The following is a 23880-nucleotide window of genomic DNA, read 5'->3' as shown; positions in this document are numbered from 1 at the left end:
CAAAGCGTGACTTTTACTCGGGACGCAACACCTTCTTTTCTGCACCGAATCGTAGAAAAGCGCCTTATAGGCATATTGCCTTGCTCCGCTCCTCTTCATCTGCCATCTCCTCAGACTGTACTATCTTCTAGGACGCGGATTCTAAGGCGCGCCATGAAGAAGTTGCCAAAGGTTTACCTTTGCGCTTTTCCAAGGCTGTGGCCCTGGGGTCAGTTCTTCGTTCTCCTTCATGTGTGGTCTATCATGATGTCTTTGCCGATGAGTTGGAACCTGTGGTGCAGTCCTTGCGTGGAACAGCCCCTGGACCCGATGGAATTTCTGCTGCCACACTGAAATCTCTGTGGGCAAAACACCGACCGGCTTTATTGAATCTTGTAAATACGTCTCTTCAATATTCATGGATTCCCCTGCCTTCAAGGCGGCGCGTATTGTCATCGTTAAGAAAGTCCTTCCAATGGCCTTACGTTGGACAATATTAGGCATATTGCTTTGACATCTGTGTTTTGCAAGACTATTGAGCGTATTATTAATCGGCGACTTCTTTCCCATGTAGAATCTTGTGACATTCTCAGTGCGCACGAGATAGGCCTTCGTCCTCACTGTTGGATATGGCTCGCTCTTACGAACATTGACACCCAGATTCGCCTTGCACGTGAGAGGAGGCGCTTTTCGGCACTTGTTAACCTGAATATTGCCAAAGGTTATGACCGTGTCATACATGCTGTGCTCCTGCAGATGCTTCGAGACACTTCCACTCCTCCGTATTTGCTTGCTTGGATTCCGAACTTTCCCTCGGGTCGTACGTTTTTCTGTTCAGACGGCCGATTTGTCCCCTCAGCGTACTCCCAGAGTAGAGGCGCCCTCCAGCGCTCGGTTCTGTCTCCCATTCTATATAACATTCTCATGAGCTCTCTCCCTTCTGACCGTGAGGTTCTCACCATTACGTATGCCAACGACATTGCGTTCTTCGCTTCGGCACCATCGTTGCCAGAGTTGTTTGCGAAGCTGCAGGCCTATATGAACACTTTGTCTATGTGGTTGGATTCTGTCCCTCTATCTCTCAACGTGGCTAAGTCGGCTATTCTCGTCTTCCCGCTAGCTGCGGCCGTCTCTATCGATCTAAGGGTGGGGCTGCAGTCTGTCCGTCAGGTGCGCCAGCTAAAATAGCTGGGTGTGTGGTACGATGACGCTCTGTGCTCGTACCGTCACATTGACTACTTGAGCGTCAAGGCATCAAAGGCTCTCACCATACTTCATCGATGTTGTAGCCCTCGCATTGGTATGCGCAGGGCTATATATCGCTACACACTTGGTGGTGCTGGTGAAAGGGCTGGCCGTTGTCGGCCTCGTAGAGGTGGGCAACGTCACGAATGACGCCCAGGGGGTATGTGCGGCCCTGGCCGACTTCTAGGGGAACTGTGCCGTCATATGTCTGAAAGAGTCTGAGGAAAACCCAGGAAAAACCCAAGACAGCACAGCCGGCACAGTGATTCGAACCCGTGTACCTCCCAGTCTCGACGTGACCTGGCCTGCATGCTAACCACTGAGCCACGCGAGCTGGTCTACACACTTTATTGGTCTGCTCATCGTAGACATCATTGATCCCCATGAATTTTTTTCTTCCTCTTGAGCTGTTGTTCACGTCTGCAAGCAAGGAAATATGTGCACACTGTTAGGGTACTTGCAAGGTAGCTAACGAGAAACAATTGTCAGTGCGAGAAGAGCATATGAGAAGTTAATGATGAAAGAAGGCATTCTATGTGTTCCAGCCTCAGAACATCGATTGTCTCATTGTCACATCGGTTTCACATATGTATTTCTGAGGTTTGGGGTGGGGTGGTGGTGAGAATTTATGTTAGGAGTAGCAGAAGAAGTCGGGAGACGAATTCATTTTCTCCTCTCTTTTTTTCCTTCGTGCAAACAACAAACAATTGTCAGCGACGAGTACAATAATTTAAACAACTCATTATCGTTTCATAGTTCTGCATCACGATTTCATAAACAGTAGGTTTGCAGTATTACAAATCTCGGAATCCCAGGATTTTCTCGGAAAAATACAAGGATTTCTGGACCTGAAAAACAGCCGGGATCGCGGGATATCCCGGATCCCAACACCAGTAGTAAATATAGTTACTTTTCTACGAAAGTAACTTCTAACCGCAACTAGTTAACGCTTTTGGTTCAAGTAACTGTGAAATGTAACTGTAACTGAGTTACTCAGGTAAGGCAATATTTTCAACGCGTCAGTTGCCTGGTGTCATTTTGTCGTGGCTTCAAGTACATTGCCGTTTTCTCCCTCTTTCCTCTTTTCCTTTCCTTCTCTTAACAAACATTTCCCCCAGTTTTTCCCCCCAATCCGCATCCTGGTATTATTACCAATTATTCCAATCCTGGTATTATTACGCAATTCTACGAATTTGGTCACCTGATACGCAACCGGGATGACCTTGACTATAACTCCCACAGTGCTGTTGATGCCCATGTGAAGTCATCAGTTTTTAACACAGTATAGCAATGCTAGGATAGTACAAGTGCAAAAACAAAAAGTCCAGTTTTTGACGGTTACGTCTACTAAGCGTTTCTGTCTTAGAAGGTAACCGTAAAATAACTACGGTACTAGTGATTACTTACAGTACGTTACTAGCAGACCGCGGATAACGCGGCTTCCCAAGTACCGTGTCTACCGCACCGAGTCAACTATAATAAGAATCTGAGGCATGCACGCTGCCATTGGTTCCGGCAGGTACACTCTAAGAAAAAATGAATAGTAAAAATGAGTCCTCTTTTGTACTAAATGCATATCCACAAAAATTAGACCCTTGTAAACGCACTGTGCTAAATGAATGTCATAGACTGGGGACCGAATTTCGCGCTCTGTTCTCTTCTGTTCTGTGATGATGATGATGATGATTATGATAATAATAATTATATTAATAATAATAATAATAATAATAATTAATATTATTATTATTATTATTGTTATTATTATTATTATTATTATTATTATTATTATTATTATTATTATTATACGTTTATTAATGTGCCCAAGAACAGCCGAAGCCTTGGTGTTGGCACCGCAATCAAAGTAAACATGAGATCTCCGTTACAAACTGTAAGCGTTAAACATTCCATCGCAACTGTTGTTGTGGGTATCCTTTCAACACACCAGACATTTTTTTACAAAAACAGCAATACCAACACCTCTGCGGCCATAACGAGTGAAATAAAAGGACTTATACCCACACAGGCTGTATAATGAAATTTCACTCTCAGAAATATTAATTTCAGTTAAGATAATAACATCCAGGTTATGCAGATGTTCCTCCACATAACACAACAGTTCATCCCAGTGTCTTCTTAGGCTTCGGATATTAACATGTATTATTCCCAGCGTACTCCTCTCTACATGGTGTAACTCTTTGAGGACTGACATAATGTCCGGAAAAGACATGCCGGGGACAGATTGTTTGAAGACTTAAACAAAACTATCAATATCACTTTCTACAGAAACACGTAAGACAGATCCGTCGGGATTTTTTTTACGAGGATTTTGCCACTTTTGACCCATACAAATTGATATCCCTGTTCTTTTGCTCGGACCTTAGTCTTCCAGAGGAGTTGCTTATTATGTCGGGTCAGGTTGTCGTTGAAGAACATGCCCTCTGGAAGCCCTTTAGATGCGCATACAGGGCGCAGAGTTTTTCGTCCTCGCATCCACTTATCTTTTGCCTGTACGGACATTAACTGCACTAGTACTGTGAGTGTTTTATCTGACTTAAGAGGGAACCGGTGAACAGCCTGCACATCATTGATTGAAAAGTCCGTGTTTACTTTTCCTGTGATGTCCTTTAGAATAGTTCTAAGATTCCTCATTAGGTGTGAGCGGTATGCCCTGAATTTCGACATTCATTCGTCTATACGGTACTGGTCACTAGCGCTTACCATGGCGCGGAATTCACCAATCTCTTTTTCCTGTTCAGAGACCCTGGTCTCAAGCTCATGGGTTTTCGACTTCAGCTTGCTAATGTCTGAGTCTGTTCGTTTCATCCCCTCAAGCAAGCTGTCATATTTAATTATGCGGACATTTTTATTTATCAGACAAAAAAGACAGGGGATCTTCTACCTCATCGACGGTAGTTTTCATTGGTAGGTGAGACTCCACTGTAGTCTTTATTTTAGCGAGCTCATCAACCTTTGAAGGCAGTGTCAGGAGAGAGCTGATACTTTCTTCTGGCAAAGACAATTCATTCATTACTTTTGTGAGCGCGTTGCTCTCAGCATCGTCTGTGTCGGCTGATTTTGATGCACTTGATCGCAGGTCTCTAGCACGGCATGTTTTACACATCCACTCCTGCCTTTTTACTGCGCTCATGGATTTGGAAGTTTTTTCAGAGATCCCAGATAATATTAATTAATAATAATAATAATAATAATAATTCGGGGCTTAACTGCGATCATGACCGACGCCACAGTGGTCGGGTCTGTGAGAGTCCTTTAACGAACGCCGACACACCACATTTAACGTCCTTCGCGCAGGACGGCGTGTCGAATCAACTTGTACCCTTCCACCAAGTTGCCACAGTCCTCGGCCGGGTTTACTCTGTTCCATGAGTCCCAGGTACATAATTCATGTGCCTGAATGAAAATATATGCTTTGAATAAACCGTCAACCGTGATATGACACGTGCCATACAATTTTGCGACACGCATAGGGCACAATTTCGCAACAAATAACCTCTAACAGTTTTTCCCTCTGTGTGGATGGGAAATTGGTGAGCTAGCAAGTTATATAGCGTTACTGCATCAAATTCGCGATGAGCACGTATTTACGTAGTCTATCGCATTGAGGAGACCATTTGCGAAGTTCAGCGACTATTTGCGGTCCTGGGGAGTAAATTTCAGGATGATGGGACTAAAACGCGGAGTAATTGCAGCCTAGGCGATGAAAAGCTGCAATTACTCCCCATTTTACTCTTTTTTTTCTTACTTAGAGCGTACGGTAGCTTCTTGGTGACGTTATCACTGTTTTACTAGGAGTCTCTACTTTGAAGTGACACTAGCTGCAACTAGTTCAATTTAAAAAATGGTAACTGTAACTCAGTTACTATTTTTGCAGGCAACTGTAATACCCGTGCCACACGGGCAGAAAAAAAAATGACATAAGCGTGTAATGTCGACCGGGTCCCGAATACCATTTCTTACGCTGCTACACGTGCTACACGTCAGATTGGAATGGCATTAAACGCGATGACTTTGATGCGGGTTTCCCACTATTGCCGCTTAAGAGATGGGGTACTTGAAGAGCGTAAACTTGCTCAAAGAGATTGAAAATTCCCATAATATCCCACAAAATGAGAAAAATGAATGCTTTATTTCAGGATCGATGGTCTGTACTATGTCGGAAAACTGCTGTCATCTTGGCAGTCTACGCCAATAACAAATATGCAAAAAAAATAAAAAAATAAAAGCAATCGTCGACATCGCCAGGCATTTTGCCAAAACATAATGCTTGTTTTCGCGTAATTTGTGAAATAATTGCGCGGTGCGCAGTACACAGGGGCTTTATGACAGTTTTAAATTGCTCTTGTGCTCAGACAATGGGAGCGAGGGTACGCAGTTCATGGGCGAATGAGTTGTGGAGGGGAATCTCATTACGCGGAAAATGTAATTCAGACGAATGCCATTAAATATATCCGAATGGCACGGCACTAATGACAGTAAGACATAACTCATTACGCACTTCATATCATTGTGTGATCGCCCGTGTGGCAGGGGTGTAACTTAGTTACTTCATTTTTTTAGTAACTTAACCATGACTGCTTACACGTACTGTTCCGGAGACTAGGAACGTAGTATATATCTGATTATTGTGTGACGCAATCATCCAGCTCTTCAGACATGTAATCAGTGCGCCAGCATCGGGATTAAGCTTCATCAGGGAAGCTCCTGCGGGTGCAGAAGTTTCTGGAACTGAGATTGTTAACCTAATCCGAAGAGCTGCGTATAGGGATTATGGAAAATGTAATCCCGGAGCCAACATGTCCCGCCAGAGTAGTTCTTGAGTAGTTCAGAATCTGTTTATGAAACCTCGCACGCGCTATGTTCCTAGTGCGTCGCCTGAACAGGCACAAAGTTCCTGACCGCGGCAGGTATAGAGTAAATTACTTGGAGGCAAGCTCTTTCTTTACCGTTCTCTAATTCGTAATTTTAAGGACACCTTGCGGACCTAAGAAAAACGTCTCTGCTCATGTTTAACATAAGGGGTTCCACCATGAAAGCAGTCTGAGAGGTATGACGTAACGTAACTCTTTCAAATCGGCTGACCGCACTTGTCGGCGTATTTTGAGGTGGGAGTTATTTAAAGCTGTAAATTACCGGTCGACGTTATACGTCACAGTGAACATCCTAGTCCTTCGGGTTTCCATAATATAAATAGTAAAATAAGTGTATAAATATGCAATATTTCACGCAGCGAACTGTCGTATAGGTTCAGCGCTAAAATCAGAAACTAACTGAATGTTCACATCCGATTTCGGTTTTATGCTGACGTAACCACGAGCTTTTCTTGGAACACAGCTTGGAGGACGTTACACGAGTGTGTTGCCAAGATTGAGGACTGCTTTGAGACATGCTAAAACCTATGCTGAAAATTTTGTCTCGAATGTGTGGCCTGTCTGCTTGGAAGAACAGAAACGAGAAGTTACGGTAGCGCCAGTAGCGAGCTACTGACGCTACTTGCGGTTGAAATGCGCCGAGTGTTGCGCCAGGTTCCTGTTTTGATGTTGTCTCTGGTTCTCTCCATGCCACAACACAGGCGTATTGAGTTGACGTTATGAACATACAGGGTGTTCCACAAGAGGATGTCATTAAATTCCTAAAAATAGGTTTTACTTCCAAAAATGATAAAACTACTTCGAATACACTCATACAGACATCTGAGGCAGATTGATGCCGTTTGCATTCCTGTCGCGTACTAATTAAGCTAATTTGCATAATTAAACTCGAAGAATTGCGAAGCAAAGGCCTCATTTCTCTTGCTGAGTTCGGAAGCCTATGACCGTAACACACTATTCCAATCAAAATCGCGTGCTTTTTTTTCCCCCAATATTTCGACAAAAACGTGACAGCCGGAAATCAGTCGCTGAGCGAAGCATGCCTGTAAAGCGGAAACCGCATACGACGTTTTCTCGACGCAGATACGCCGAGCTTTGAGGTCGTGACGCCACTCCCAATGGAGAAACGTCGGGCCCACACGCAAACGGCGTTTTCTCTGTGCAGCCTAGGAGCCGGCGCAAAGTTTGTACTCGAGGCCCCTGGCGGCATTTCTCGTCATGAGTAAGAGCTATTATAGGCTTGCATAACATTCACGACAGATATCACTTGAAAAACATGCAGTATAACTTTGTATAAATACAATATCTGGTAACCAAAAGCAATAACCAAAGCGCGCTGACCATCAACGTGGAAGTCTCTTGCTTGTACTTCCGCTTCCGTCCGCTGTTCTCCCGCGTCTCCCAGTATGGACCAAAGGCGAAAATTGCTGCTGCTGTTAAAAAAGAAAAAAAACTGCTTCTTCTCTAAAAGCGACCGTTGTTGCGGTAGAAGGATTGAAGAAGACCATCCAGGAACTCTACTGGGTGCAACGATATCTAGGCCAGAGGGAAACGACAATCGAACAATGGCTAGCAAGTGGGATGGCATGCGTTTCGTGGCTCCCGTGTCTACATTCATTTTCATTTACAGCCAATTCTGCCTGTTCCTCTTCATTCTGTCTTCCACTTGCGCGTACTTCGCGATCACACCTATGCCCACACACCTGAGCGGCTGTGGAGACGGTCGTTTCCAGCCAAGCATACGATTGGTCAAGACGGACACGTCGCTTCCTGCGCTTGCCGCTTCGATCTGTTCACCTCAGATGTCGGCGTCCCCACTCGACGGCTATTGTTCGTGGAGCGAACGTGACGATGCCGAGCGCTCGGCGTTCTTGCGTCGAGAAAACGTCGTATGCAGGTCGCCCTTAAAGGGACTGTGAAACGATTTTTTTCTTCGTTTCGTTCGAAAGAAGACATTTTTCTGAGTCTAGAACCGAAATTTTACTTTGGTCGCGCGAGCGGACTTCTCGGGAGCGAATTTAAACGGAGCGGGGAAGGGAGGACAGCTGGCGCCGCGCCGTGGGGAGCTGCCGAGCGGAGACACAACGGGTAACTTGACGCGACCACGGCCGGCTCAGCAACACGTCATCGTGACGTGTTGCCAAACCGAGGAATCCCGCCAGGAGCATGCGCCGTAGGATCCCGCGTATGCGTTCATCGGGAGTGGAAATCTCCATGACAGCAGCTTTCGCGCGATCGGCAGATTTCGGCAGTGGCGGCAGCCACAGCGCGAGCTCGCGGCATTACTTGCCATTGTGCAACACCGGTGACGTAACGGGGAACCGAATTGCGGTCCGTACAGTTACACCATCGACAGGGAAATATGCGCGGGAGAGGAGGAACGCGCAAGAGACATTTCCAGCGCGCGCTCCTCGCAAAGTGGAGCGATTTCATCCGGAAAAATTTGTGGCATATTAGTTTCTTTGCGGGAAGAACAGTTTCCATCGAAAAAAAGTATGGGGATTCGGGAAATTTCATAGTCCCTTTAAAGGTTAAACCTGTAACTACGTAAACATTTTTATTTTCGCCTCCATCGTCGCCAGTCTGAACGGCCAGTTGAATAACTCTTTGTGCTCGCGCGCGAGAGCTGCTTTACTTGGAACTCCGCCACTCGTGACCCATTTGGTCAGCTCGCTTTTGTGTCCCTATAGAGGCAATCCCTTGAGCCTAAAGCACTGTAGACACTACGACACGTCCAAGGTGCCGGACGGGATTAACAGATTTAGTCCAAGTGGGGGCGGAGGATTTCACGTGTCCCACCTAGTTAAGAGGGGATATCACCGAGGAGCCATCTCCGATTCACGACTTAGTCGCATGTAGATGGCGCCACACAAACATCCGGGTCTCATCAAGGTGAAAGCTCTAATGAATACCCCTGTTACGAGTTTCTCCTCCGCGGGATTGTGTAGTTCCAAAAACACGTGTGACCTCCTTGACTATTGAGGTGCAGGGATCTCCCGTCATGTGTGGGTTGCCAAGGTCAACTGAGCTAAAGGAAAAAAGACAGGTCCGACCAAGGCGAATTCTTCTTCATTGTCTCTTTGTGGACAGCATCTCCTGACTTCTGGGGTTGATGTTATCTTAGCTTTCCTAAGCTTTCCATGTCTGAGTTCTTCGACACCAGCACGCAAAGTCGAAGTGTTACGTTTCGTTCGCCGCGCTTATTTCTTTAAAATTATATTGACCTGCTGATGTTTCTTTGGCTGGGAGTTGCAAAACATTTTGCAGGTAGAAGCTAGGCTTTCGTAAAGCCAAGTGCTGTGTATTCACAGAAAAAGTGTGGTGCATTGATTGATTGATTGATTGATTACATTACCATATAGAATTTCTCCAATCTGCAAAACACACACGCAAGCGAACCTATGCTTGATTAACGATGAAAGAAGAAAGTCACTGAAAAGGTTAGCCAGCTGTAGGACTCGAACCCACATCTTAGTTCTTTCATGTCTATGGTTAATGTTTACGAGTCTCATACCATTTTTTATTTCTCCTTTATTGGAAACGGTCACAATCGGGCAGGGGGACACAAATAGGCGACAAAACACTTTTGTTTAGAACTTCTACTACAATGTCATACCTTCGTCCTATTCGATTTCTGACTTTTGGGTGACGGAATAAATGGTCCTAGAATATGAACCCACAGAAGAAAAAGAAAAGGCCATGGCAGTAAAAGAGTCGCAGTCGGTAAAAATGTGAGCGATATCGTTGGGTGAGCTCTTGTCCGATGAGCGATTGTCGGCGCCCTGGTGAACTTCATTCCGATAGAAATTAATTCGCAGGGGCACTACATGCGAAACGAATTGTAAATAGCTGTATTCGAAACGAATATGCGAAATTTTTCTTCTTCTTTTTTTTTTTTTTGGTTTTTCAGCTGAAGAGGGGAGACCACTGGTTATTTTCATATCTTTGTCATTCACGAACAGCACAGGTCAGATAAAGTTTTTTCAGTTGTCTTCTCATACTTCAATTGCAGATTAACCGTATCATCAGCAGAAGCGGAGTTGTAAGGGCAATGAAACAATTGAATAAGTGTGTGTTCAGCTTTTAGTATCCATAAAACATCGACACAGAAAAGTCTGACCAACAGATGAAAAAAACTAGCTTCCAGCGAACGATCGCTAGCGAACTAGTGCAGCGAGTCATATCGATTTTATGTTAAACTCTGAATCAAATGTAGATTTCATTAATCCATTAACACACGAAAGAAGAAGAAGAAGAAGAAAAGAAACAAGAACCTACGTCTCCCAATTTCAACAAATCGGAAGATCGAATGGTACCACTCGGTCGGCTTCGATGTGCTTCATCGGCGATCTGCAACTACGCCCCATCATTTTTGTCCGCACATTACTTTCGGGCGGACTTGTGCGTAACTCGTTACTAGTAATTGCGTTAGTTGTAATCAATTACTTTTCTGAGGTATTTTTGAGCAATCAGTTACTTTACTGTGAAATTAAGTTTTCGAGATTTAAGTTTCGTAATCAGTTTACTGTGAAAGTATTTTTTCCAGTAATCAATGACTTTTCCGAGTAATCGATTACCCAGTAATTGGTTACTTTTCTGACAGAGATTAACTTGTCTTTCTGATGTTGTGCACCAAGTCAAGCCCGTCAGCCTTAGTTGGGCCGTTCTTCTTTTTTAGTGACTCTAGTTCTACTATACCAAGCGGAGGTCATTGTAATAACGTTCTGGAATCTCAGGGTCTCTCTCCCAAATCCCTTCCTACACCAGAGGTGTGGTACATGAAGCTTTTGGGGTTTAGTGAGTCATGGGGAAGTTCCACGCAATGTTCTCCCACAATCGGGTCAATGGCTTCCGGGGCCATAAATACAATAGCCGTACAGATCTACCTCTTCTACGCGTTTATGTTTTTTGCTGTTCTTCAGCTGTTCCGCTGTTGAACAGCTTTTTCTTTTCCTTTTCTTTCTTTCTTTTCTTCTTCTTTTTTTTCTTGAGGCACACAAGGCGGGTATAATTTGCGTGAATGTAGAGTAACGACCGGAGTAACGCGTTACTTTTCTACTCGTTACTCAATCACATTTGGAGTCGAGTAATTGGTAACGGTAATCAGTTAGCTTTTGCGTAGAAGTAACGGTAACGGTAATCAATTACTTTTGTCGAGTAACAGGCACAAGACTGCTTGAGGGGCCATTTTTTGTCGACCATTTTTTCCTACACCCATACGCATGGTATCCACCACATGCGAAATCATTATTCAGCATGAAACGGACGTAATCTTTAAATTTCCTTATCAACTTAGCTTATCTTGCTACAATTTACCTAGACGTTTCGTGTCCTCCGTTGCTTTCCATGCTGGAGCAGCGCTCACATTATTTTATGCCCTCTAGTCTAACGTGTGCAGCTTCGACATTATTGAAATGTTTCTCCCTGGTTTTCTTTTAAATAATCAATCAATCAATTATTGAAATGTGTTCGGTTTGGAAGAAACATCGATGCGATTAGGAATTCGAAAGTTGAATTGCATGTTTGATTCGGAATTCAAACAGAATATACGACTACTCGCTTCGGTTGACCTTTCCTTTTTTCCCTTTTTCTTTAATTCATCTTCATATCCCATGACAGAAGAAAACAGAAGTAACACTGCTTCTGGCGAAGGCGCTACCGAAACCATTAGCGTCGAAATCTTGCGGCTCCAGATCGAACTGGAAAAAGAACGATCACAGAGAATAGAGCTTGAGCGATTTCGGGATGACTGCTCGTCATACAGTGAAACGTCGACCACAGGAACGCGCGAAGAAAATCTGGCCTACTTTTCAAAAAGGCTTAAGAGCGTTTTGCTTCCGCTACCAGCCGACCGCGAAGTGCCCATGTGGTTTGAGGGAGTAGAATGTGTTTTCAAATCCTACAAAGTACCCGAGGAGGTTCAAAGTCACCTCATATTACCGCTTATCGCAAGCAGGATAGGTCACTTGTACTCAAAGCTAACCACCGACGAGCTAGACGACTACCAAACGGTAAAGGAGGCCGTGATAGCAGCACTCCGTTTGTCCCCGGGCGAATATAGGAAGCGCTCTTCAGAAGCAGTCAAGGACAGGGACGAAACATGGTCGAACTACTGGGCCAGGCTACACTGTAAACTTTTTCACACCTTTAAAGGTGTGCGCTATGCATATCCAACCTGGTTGCGTAACATTGCATCTCCAGGATGATATTTTACAAAATTCGGGAAGCATTACTAAAGATCAAGTGTCTGTGCAAATCTTGCTTTCATTATGTCTTGGATATCGTAGGTACGAGCTAATGCATATATGCATCGCTATCGATAATCGAGCACGCGCAAGTGTCTACAATACTGTTGAACAATGTTGAGATGTTGCAAGACTGAATTTTTGGAGGACAGACAACACTCCAGTAAAGAAAATTTGTACGAAACCGTGCTCCATTATCATGTTACCAAAATTACACCTAAAAAGGCGTGCGCCATGCACGGTATTACACCTTTAAAGGTGTGAAAAGATTTAAGAGTGTACGCAGTTATATCGCCGCATACGGCTAAAGCACGCGAGGTCAGAAGTTAGGATGGCTTGATAACGTTGATCATCGCTGACAGAGGAGGATCGACAATTTGTAACGCTGGAGATCACCGACGTCAAACCCTCCGAAAGCGACATTGTAAAAGCAGTGGAGAAATTCGAGGATGCTAAGGGCAGGGGAAGCGCAGTTCTAGGCCACAGAGACAAGGGAGCTTTCGACTGCCGGAAAGAGAGCCACAAAGACAGAGGGAGAGACGATAAGAGTTCCCATAAAAAAGGGAACGGGAAAGACCGCCAAGAGACAAATAACGGGTTCTCCTGCTACGTATGTGGAGGGAAACCATTTTGCAAGAAATTGTCCCAAAAAGAGGTCACCAGACGGCGACCACACAGCTCCTAAAGCAGCAGACAACAAGGATTTTGCACAAAGACGCGTGAACCGTGTTGTGATAGCTAGGGATGACGAAGTCCAAAATGCATCTGATGACGCAGAGGTAGAGAATACTGTCTGTGGCGTTCGTCGCCGCTTCGCGACATCTCCAGTGGGTGTGGGTGGATGTGTCTGGCATTCCTTTCCTTAGGTGATCTGAGGTAGCCGGCCCTCGTGATGAGGGCTACAATCCCATTTTTTTTCTTTCAATCATCATCATCATCAATACTGCGTTGGTGGCGCGCGTCAGCCCAGCAGCTACGGGAGATAAAGAGCAGCTGACTCTCCCCATTCGCGAGACTCAATTGCAATGTGGGACACAAAAATTTCGCGCACTGATAGACAGTAGGGCGGACGTGACCGTCGTCCGCGCGGATCTTTTTCCCGAGCGCAGGGTGATTCACTAAGCCCGCTGTGGCTGTTAGAGATTGCGTCGGCACGCGGGCACAAATACGCGCTTTGTGTGACTGACCTTCATACCCGTTGGCACGAAGTGATTTGCCTTACGTCCCCGACCGCACAGAAAACGTGTGACGCGCTGCTCGAAATCTTCTCGCGGACAGGTATCCCGGAAACTATCTGTTGCGATCAGGGTAGCAACTTCACGTCCCACTTAACCCAGGAGTTCCTCAGGAGAATCGGGTGTTCCCCACGCTTCTCGACGGCAGAACACCACGAAAGTAACGGGGCGGTCGAGCGGTGGAACAGTGTGTTCCGCCGCATGCTATTTCACGTGGTACGGGACGACCTCAGAAACTGGGATAGGTACATTCCTTTTCTCTTATGGGCGTACAGAGAAGTCCCGCACGACACCACGGGTGTGCCGCCGTTTCAACTTCTCTACGGTAGACAACCAACAGGCCCGCTAGCAATTCTTAAGAACACCTGGGAAGGGCAGGTAGGATCCCCAGTTCAGCTCCGAGAGGCGCCCACCAAATATCTCGAACAGTTGAGAGAAATGTTCAAGGCGGCGGCAGAAACTGCAGGGCTAATTACCGGAAGGCGGCAAGCGCGGTACGTGGAGCAGCACAATCGCAAAACAAAGCAAAAACAATTCCAACCTGACGACCAGGTTATTGTTTTCGATACCAGTCGATCGGCGAAGCATCAGGCAAAGTGGAAGGGCCCCTACCAAGTAATAGGGAAACGACGACAGCACTCGTATGATGTACTAACGGACGACGGAAAAACGCCTACGATTCGCGCGAACAATTTAAGGGCCTACAAGGTCAGGGTGAATCACGTAGGCGTCATTTTCCAAGTAGAGGAGGAATTCGGGGAGGTGGAACCCGCGCCGACAAAAAGGGACAAAGGGCACTCTGTCTTGCCAGCCGAGGCAATTTTGCATTTGGGGGAAGGTGAAGCCAATCAGGTCAGGCGACTATTTCAGTCATTCGCGACAGTGTTCTTGGACGTCCCCAAAGTTGCAGATGTATTGCGCATGTTATAAAGTTGCGTGAAGGGCACGTCCCGAAGCGGTCTCATCCTTACCGCACTCCTCAATTGCTTCGGAAAGAAGTAGAACAACAAGTCAATGAATTGCTCAAACAAGGACTGGTGTATCCTATCGTCAGTGGGTACTCCCAACTCGTCGTCTGTGTTACTAAGAAAGACGGTGGAGTCGGTCTCTGCGTAGAATATAGGGCGCTTAACGCCGACACAATAGATGACGCGTACCCAATGGAACTTCAACAGGAGCTGGTTCTTCGCGTAGGAAAGGCGCGGTTCATCACCTTGCTAGATCTACGCCGGATATACTGGCAAATTCTCCTTGAAGTGAACAGCCAAGAAAAGACCGCGTTTGTTACGCATTTCGGCCAATTTGCGTGGCTGGTGATGCCGTTTGGCCTCAAAAACGCAGCAGCGACGTTCCAGCGGACGGTAAACGCCATCCTCGCGAAGCACCAGGAGCATGCCTGTGCTTACCTTGATGCCTTGCCTGTGTGCCTTGTGCTTGTGCTTAGCTGTGTACACGGAAGCATGGGAGGATCACCTGCACCATTTGGCGGCGGTACTAACCACGTTAACAGCCACGAAGTTAACGGCGAATTTATCGAAATGTCAGATAGCGCGAAGTTCTATCCGCTATCTAGGGCACATTGTGGGATCAGGAAGTCACGCACCCGATCCAGAAAAGATCAAAATCATATCTGAGCCGAATCGCCCAACTTCAAAAAAAGGGCTCAGGAGCGTGCTTGGGTTGTGCGGCTATTACCGCGACTATGTTAAGGATTACGCAAAGATAGCGACCCCTCTAACGCGACCGACCGGGAAAAGGGTCCCGAACAAGATCCCGTGGGACAACGAAGCCGAAGCCTCCTTTCAGGCCCTCAAATCGAGTTTAGAAGACGCAGTAGCACTAACAACACCAGACCCCGAAAAACCGCATTAGGTATTTACGGACGCGTCAGCGTTGGCGGCTGGAGCATGCTTAGCCCAAAAGGACCGCAATGGCAAAGAAGTGCCCATATCGTTCGCAAGCCACTGATTTTCGGGCACTCAGGCTCGGTGGGCGGCGATTGAATGAGAGGCGTTCGCTGTCATCTGGGCGCTCAAGAAATTCGATCATTGGGTGTTCGGGGCACAGGTAACTGTGGTGTCCGACCACAATCCTCTTTCATACCTGACTTGTACGACACCACAGGGTTCGAAGCTCGCGCGCCGGTCTCTTGCACTCCAGCGTTATAATGTGAACGTTGCTCACCACAAGGGAAGCCTGGACGCTGTATCGCGGTTGCGGTTTGAGTAGGAAGTACGCTAGAGCAGGTGCGTTGCAATGTACGTGTGAACCTCGAGAGTCACTCGCTCTCACCACTTCAATGTGCTAAAGTGTGTGCACTTAAATGTGCTTTCCCGCCATAATTTTAGTATCTGTTCAGTGTACTGACATAATGCGTTTCAACAGCAACATGTACCATTTTGAGAGCTTGTCGTTGCAAGTATTGTCACGTTGTATTGCATGTTCAGTAGTATCACACGAACCTCTGGTGTGATGAATTTGTACACGGGTGATTATTGCTATGTTAGTGCGTTTAACCCGTCTGTAGTTTATTCCTTGTGGTTCAACTGTGCCCCACAACGAATCTAAGGAGGGAGGTATAAAGGTTAAACCTGTAACTAGGTAAACATTTTTATTTTAAGAAACAGTTGTACAACCTCCGTCCATAGGAATATCTGAATTAACCCAAATGACACTTTGTGTCGCTGACAGGAGAGTTGCGAACTTTGGCGTGCAGGAGAAACGCCGACCGCCGTAGGAAATTGTCATCACATACTAGAGGCATGGACCTTCACCTGCACGGTTGGGCAGCGCGAAGTAAGCGTAACCACTGATATGATACAAACTTCAGACGTCCTCCATGCTTCCTTCACCTCAACTGGGTCCTCAATGGACCTTTTCCGAGCGCACGCGCTGCCACCTGCAGGCTGCCATGTTAGTTTTGGGGAGATAGTAACCAGTTGAAAGGTTACGTGGACGTTTGAGGCCGAGATTTGACGACGCTCTGTACTCGTAATCCCTAAAATGCGCTTTCATTCTCCCGCATTTTCCTTGCAGTCTTTACTTGCAGCTTTCCCACGCGACGCGCGAGTTCCAAACGCGTAGCCATGTTTACTTGGGAGGGGGGGAAATACGGGGCGACGCGAACATGGAAATGGTCCAACAGCACTAAGGGGTAGAGGTCCTCACGCACAAGGCGCAAGAAAGATCAGGAATGACCACGTGCCAGTTCACGTAGTTTTTTTTTATTGCGTGTTAGCACCGCGAAGCAACTGCGGCTATGTGAGGCGAACAGATGTACGAGGGGTGTCATTTTCACACCCGACAGGCCTACGCTTTAACCACATGTTGGTCCAAAGTTTGTGCAAAACAAAAGGCACGTGCTGGACAAGATGGCCGACAACGAGGTGAGCGCGCACATCGAACAGCGAATTGTCATGAAGTTTCTCGTGAGTGAAGGCGTAAAGTCATCTGAAATTCACAGAAAGCTTCAGGCTTAGTATGGCCACGATATACTTAGCCGCAGCAAAGCGTTTAAGTGGTGCAAACGGTTCCGAGACGGCCGTACATCACTGCAGGACGATCCCCGCTGGGGCGGCTCAGAGCCCAGTGTCAGAGTTCCTGACAACATCGAACTTGTGGAGCGCCTGATCCTCAAGGACCGACGGATAACATGTCTCGAACTGGCTCGAAGGACGGACCTTTCTGTGAGAACGTTGAACACTATCACTCATGAACACCTCCAGTTTCGGAAAGCTAGTGCCCGTTGGGTCCCGAGGCAGCTCTTCGTGTTTGACCGGCAGAGAAGACTGGAAATCTCCCAAGAGCTAAGGTACCATTTCGACACTGAAGGACAACCGTTCCTAGATCGGATCATCACGTGCGTTGAAACGTGGGTGCACCATTTCACTCCTGAGTCTAAACGCGCATCAAAACAGTGGAGGCATCCGGGATCCCCAGCACCCAAGAAGTTCCGAAGCACCCCATCTGCGGGTAAGTCCATGGCCACGGTTTTCTGGAACAAGGCTGGAGTTGTTCATGTTGATTTTCTGCCCAGTGGTACCACCATCAATAGTGCATATTACTGCCAGGTTCTCAGGGATGTGCATAAGGCGCTGAAGCAAAAGCGGCCGGGCCTCATAACCAAAGGGGTCCTCTTCCTACAGGACAACGCACGCCCGCATACTGCGCATCTCACGACACGCACCCTACAGGAACTTGTTTGGCAGTTGCCGTCACATCCCCCTTACAGTCCAGACCTCGCCCCCAGCGATTTCGGGCCACTGAATGCGTTCCTTGGGGGCCGTCACTTCAGCTGCGACGACGAGGTCAAGAATGCGGTCCGATCATGGTTGCTACGCGTCGGTAAGGATTTCTACGCTGCTGGCATCCAAGCCCTCGTGAAACGCTGGGACAAGTGCATTAGTGCAGCTGGAGATTACGTTGAAAAATAAATTTTAATTTAATTTTAAATTTAAATTAAATAATTAATTTAATTAATGTAATTTCATTTTACTTTCGCGACAAATGAAAAGTATCGGTTTGACTTGAACACCCCTCGACAGCTGGAAGGTGTGGGGGACAGTGGGGTTAGTATGCGTCCTGGGTAGACTTCAGGGGGAACTGCGCCGACATTCGTCTGGAAAGTCTTCGGAAAACCCAGAGAAAACCCCAGACAGCACAGTCGCTGATAGTGTTCGAACCCACCACCTCCCAGCCTTCACACGACTTTGGGTACCACCAATGAGCGCGATGCCTGAACCCGCTCGGCCATGCCGCTGGTGAATCCACGTAGCTTGTCTGTAACGTTTATTGGTTTGTTTGCGAACGTTTGTTAGCCAGCATTAATATTGTTGCCCCAGTAGTTCGTATTCCTTCTTTTTCTAATCTTTTTTAAACGCAAGAGAGGTGCGTGGTCAAGTGCATTACTATACCGCTGGCACACCGACGACGTGGCTTCTTGCAGGTGAGAAGAATCACATAGTGCTGGTGTAGATCAGCATAGGGGAAGAAGGGTTCAGACAAAAACGGAAAACAACAAAACCTGTCTTGCAAATCGTCTGTCATGAACAGTCTAGAGGCACACAACTTTGTTTCTGTTTTTGGTCGGTATGGAATGTTAGGCGGTCGAAAACAGTTTTCCCATAATTAGTGCAACTGTAGCGAAATTGGGACGCCTGCAAAAGCCCCCTGAACCTCCCTTGCGCAAAACACCCTCCTTCACATTCACGATAGACACGTGATGAGTGCCGCCACGCGCCTCACTATGACGCGAGTGGTAGGGACGCTCCTCATTGGACCTGTGATCACATGATCGAGGTGAGCAACACCGCGCAGGCCGGAGCGTCTGCTACCGCTTCGGAGACGCCAGGCGTTCTCCAGCTGCGTGATGTCCGAAACGGAGGATTTCAAGGCTGTCAACGACACGACCACGATGTTTCGGTACCGCAGACACTACGGGAAGAACGAGTGGTGCAACCCGAAATTAACTCTGTGTTGTACAGCGGTACCCCTGTGCTTCCCGACAGTGTGCAGCCTCTCTGACCGTTTTCACCACACAGTTGGTTCAGTGGCTAACAGGTGGCGCCACAACACCGCCGTCCTCGCTTGCTTTCTGCTGCTGTGAGTTCCGAGATTGCACAGAAGCCACGGATATATTACGATTGTGATTGCTACCTTATTTTGTCAGGCTGCATATGTTTTCTTCTTTTTTTTTTAGAAAATGTGTTATAAATCATATAAAGAATAGAAGTCAACAAGAAACAGCTCGCAATCTTCGTAGCAGACGGTTTTTCCTACCAACGAATGAGGGGGCTCTCTACCACAAACGTCACACTGGAGTGGGTGATTTGAGAGAGTGGGTGGGCGATTTTGCAAATTAATTGCGCCGCGGAGAAACAACTTTGGGCTAAAATATTTTGTGGGAATGCTTTTCACGTACTGCTTTACAAGATGACAGCAGTTTTTGGCCATGTTAGATACCACTTTAATACTCCTTTAATGCTGCACAAGACGCGAACTTAACCAACATAGTCATCATCACGGAGTCACGGGGGCCACGGACTCACAGGTCGGTTTTTGGCCATGTTAGATACCACTTTAATGCTTGCGTGGAAGCGGAAAAGGTACATCAATTTTCGAAACGTACCTAAAAAAAGCAGAACCATGCGACGTTGACACAAACAGAAGGATTTCTGTGCAGCGAGTGCAACACTAAATTGAACCGTCTGGGGGGATTTGCCGATGAAAAATGGGTGCTCAAACTTTCCACTATAGGATAAGACCCGTTTGAACAGCGCTTGGAAAATAAACAATGAAACGAGCAAACCGAATAGATGTTGATGCAGGGGCCGAGACGAAAACAGATGTCTTCACTGCGGTGGCATCGATTTGTGGTACAGAGCAGCAACTGGAAGCGCACGAGTGAGTCGAAAGTCGGTCGACTTTCGATTCATTCGTGTGGTTGCCCTGGGGTGCATTTACGCACTTGTCGACAATGGTAAACTGTGCGAAATTGTGAAGTTCAGAGGATATTGTTTGCAGTTCCTTTTTGTAGGCGAGCTTGCAAAATTATTGTCAACAACTGTCTTATTAATGCGCATGTCTATCGAAGTCGTGCGCTTCGAAGTTACAAGAAAAAAAGTAAGGCATTGAATTGGAACACATATTCGGTCAGGCCAGTACCTGTGGTTCGATAGTGGCAGTGGTTCCTGTCACAGCCTGCTGTGGACATAAAATATTTCCAAATATAGTTTGTGTACAGAACGCGTCATCGAAAATGTCGCGGTCTGCCTACCACCATAGAATTAAAGGCCGTCCTTCGAAGAGCACATTGTGACTATGGTGGCAAGAGTTGCATGAGGAAATCTTTTGCGATAAGGCTACAGACAAACCAAAGGGCAGGGGGGAGGGGGGATATGTATCATTATAAAAAAAGGAGGGAAAGGTTAGCCTGCGCTACGGCGGCTTGCTATTCCCAGCATAGAAAGAAAATGAAAAGAAAGGAACAAAAACAAACGAACAAAAAAAGCAATACAACAAAATTGTTCACGGAGGAGGCTACAGATACGCAACCCTGCGGCGAGCGATGCGCGACCGTAGAAGACTACGATGTTGGTGGGAACGAGTGCAGTGGAGCAGCAGGTGCGGAATGTCTCCTTCAACATGACAGGTGGGACAGTTGGGTGAAGAAAGTGTCCCATCTTAAAGAGGAGCAGTGGAGTGCGCGCCACATTCAGTCGAAGCCGGTGGAGCAAGAACTCTTCTTCCCTGGGGTAGTGGCCTACCAGTGTGGGCTATCGTGGGGTGGATGTAGCGCAGAAAAGAGTACGTCCTAACAGCGTCTTGGAAAAAGGCCTGAGAGCTATGCGTGCAGTATCGACGAATGGCTAGCCGGCAGACAGACGGGGTAAACAGGATAGAAGTGACAGACCCAGCTGCACGAGCACACCTGGCTGCAAATCGGCGAGGGCATTCCCCGAGATAACAACGTGGCCCGGAAACCACTGGAATCACACACTGTGGCCTAGAGACGACAATGTAGAGGAGGTGGTGTTCCTCTACATGAGTCCTGACCGGCGATGATGGAATGTCCAAGCGGGCAGATAGTCGTGGCCTCACGCTAGGACGATGCCGGTAGAACTGGCTGCGCGCTACCAGAGGCACGTCTTTATTGCCTTCCACGGGCCCCAACATCACTCCCCCTTTCAGACGCGGAGCGGTTCTTGCGGTTGAAATCCGCGTCGATACCAAGACGGGAAGAATGACGACGGCACGTGGACGAGGGACTGCTGGGCTTGGCGTCTTTAGCTTGTGGTGCTGACTATGGTGTGGACGAGGTCTGTCCGGGCGGGTTACAGTAGCGCGCCGAAGTGGGACGCAGGCAGGTAGGCCGAACCGTGTACGGGGATGGGGCGACAGAACCGCGACCGGTTCGTGAGCGCTGGGCTCGTAGCGTTGTCGCCAAGGAGAGTGCCGGGAAGGACCATCGTGAAGCACGGGGAGACCGGGAGCAAAACTCACTGTGGCCTCCGTGCGTGTCTCCAGTGGAACATTGGCCCCGGTGCCTCATGACCGCAATTGGATGGGCTGCCAGTGTCTTGTATGGAAGCCCGGTGGAAAGGCGAAGCATGCAGGGTTCTTAGGACGGTATCGGAGCGTGATGCTCAGGTAGGTACGGGAGCGTGATGCTCAGGAAGGTACCGCTTGTGGCAGTCAGAAGAGTGCCATCACGAAGCGTGTGGCGACGTGACGTGGAGTGTGCGACCATGGCGAACTGAGCTGGTAGATGAGCGAACCATGCTGTTGAGTCGCCGGGCGTTGAGATGAGTGAGTCACGTTGAATTGATGCCGTCGCATAGCGGTCCTTCCGAAGAACGGTGCACCCGACTGTCAGTGATGGCTTTGAATGTGGTCTTGGGAAATTTGGGATGGTACTGGGCCAAATTATGCCGAACATAGTGTTCTTTGTTTGGGTCACCAAATGCAGAGGATGATGGTATACCTCCACATGAGTCCTGATCGGCGATGGTGGAATGTCCCAGCGGGCAGATGATCGTGGCCACACGCTAGGACGGTGCGGGTAGAACTGGTTGGCAAGCGCAGTGGCGCGCCAGCAGAGGCACGTCGTCATCGTCTTCCACGGGCCGACACAACAGCATGGCCTGCACGCAAAGGATCTCCGTGTATGGCTGGCTAGAATACTCCGTGTAGAAAGGCAGGGCTTTTACGTGTTCTGGATTGGTAAAACGCACAGGATCACAGTTTTTTTTATTATTTTATATTCATCTGTGCTTACGAGACAAGGCGTACCTAGGAAATGCGAGGAATTGATCGAATAAATTTTTTACAACGCCGCATAGGAGCACAGGGAGGCGGATGTATTTAGTGTTCTTTTCTATTCCGTGTAAGCACCGCGAAGCAATTGTGGCCATTATTCAGTATTATCTTTGTTTTGTTCGTGCAAGGGGAAACGTAACGAAGAAATGTTTTGATTTTGAGATACGCCTTCTCAACATCAACTTGTTTCAGTGATAATCAGGGATTTCTCTATGCACGCCGCTGAAGTTTCTTAGATAGTCCAATGCAGCTCGGCTACCAATACATATACCCATACAGACGTGTATCCACATGCATGTACCCCTCTCTCTCTATGCTCGGCACCATCCCTCCTCCCACACTGGTCGATATCCGGGGAAATTACTGGTGATGACGAGTGGGGTAGCTAGTCGATGAGCCTTACAGTGAGCATCGAAGTCCTACATTGTCCCAAAAGGTTAGTACCGTATTTTCACGTGTATTAGCCGCGGCTTATGCGCGATTTTTTTTTCGCGGACGCTCTGCGGCTTATCCACGGGTGCGGCTTATCTGACGGCTATTTTTCCCTGGTATTTTCCCCATACCCAGGTTTAAACGAAAGGGCCGTCAGTGCCTCATGTTTTTCGGAACAGGACCGCCCTGCCAGTGCACGAACAATACCGAACAGGGGCGGGTCCACATTCGAATGGACTGACCTTCCGAATACATTCTCCCACGCAGCTTTAACAAAAGGGGTGACAGTGATTAATGTCTACACGACTAACTCGTCAATCCACAAAAAACACGCAACAAGGGCACAATCCGATCTTAGTAGAACACTAGAACTGACCTCCTTTGTTATATATCATGCCAATACTGGAATGTGGACCACAGGGTTTATGGCCTTCCCTAAGATCTCCTTTATCGACAGACCCACAGGAAGGGTTCAATACATCTGACATCGGGATAAAACGTGGTCAGCTAAGCGTCAGTTCTCATTTGACCTGAGCAGCAGCATTCGTGGACACGGCACTTATAGGTAAGACATGGCTCCATCGCGGAGGCACAGCTACGACAGCGGCTTCATATTAAAAGGCGTCGACGTCGCGGACCAGTACGGGAACAGGGCAGCTGGCAAGGAGTACGGCATCGACGAGCGTTGAGAGTCTCTATTGATTTTGTTTGTGCATCACTGGTTTAGCGCACAAAGCGGTCGCGTCGTATTACCGGCGACTTATCTGCGAGTGCGGCTTATCTGCAAAAACATTTTCAAAATGTATCTAAAAACGTGTCCTGCGGCTTATCTGCCGTGCGGCTAGTACGCGTGAAAATACGGTAATATTTTTAGCAGAACGCGTTAGGCAAGCTGGATTAGACCACGGACCAAGCAACTGATTCACTCATAGTGAGAGGGCGATAGTACACTGGTAGGTGTGGTCTGATACTAACGTAAATCGTAGAGGCCCTATCGACAATTAGGACGAACATACGATTTAAGCTTCAATCTGCTAT

At 47.4% G+C, this 23880-nt stretch overlaps 1 long non-coding RNA gene across 1 annotated transcript in view; it reads right to left on the bottom strand.

Annotated features, from left to right (window-relative positions):
• The window catches only part of LOC135394566 (uncharacterized), a 79278-nt gene extending 64181 nt beyond the window's left edge, over positions 1-15097 (bottom strand). The window contains exon 1 of the long non-coding RNA XR_010422940.1: positions 15000-15097. This is a non-coding gene — a long non-coding RNA (uncharacterized LOC135394566). The remainder of the gene's footprint in view (positions 1-14999) is intronic.
• Positions 15098-23880: the final 8783 nt, after the last annotated feature.

This window comes from Ornithodoros turicata, chromosome 5 (assembly GCF_037126465.1).
Source record: "Ornithodoros turicata isolate Travis chromosome 5, ASM3712646v1, whole genome shotgun sequence".
NCBI classification, from domain to species: domain Eukaryota; kingdom Metazoa; phylum Arthropoda; class Arachnida; order Ixodida; family Argasidae; genus Ornithodoros; species Ornithodoros turicata.
The sequence above is the reverse complement of the archived record's forward strand: the minus strand, read 5'-3'. Positions and strand labels throughout refer to the sequence as shown.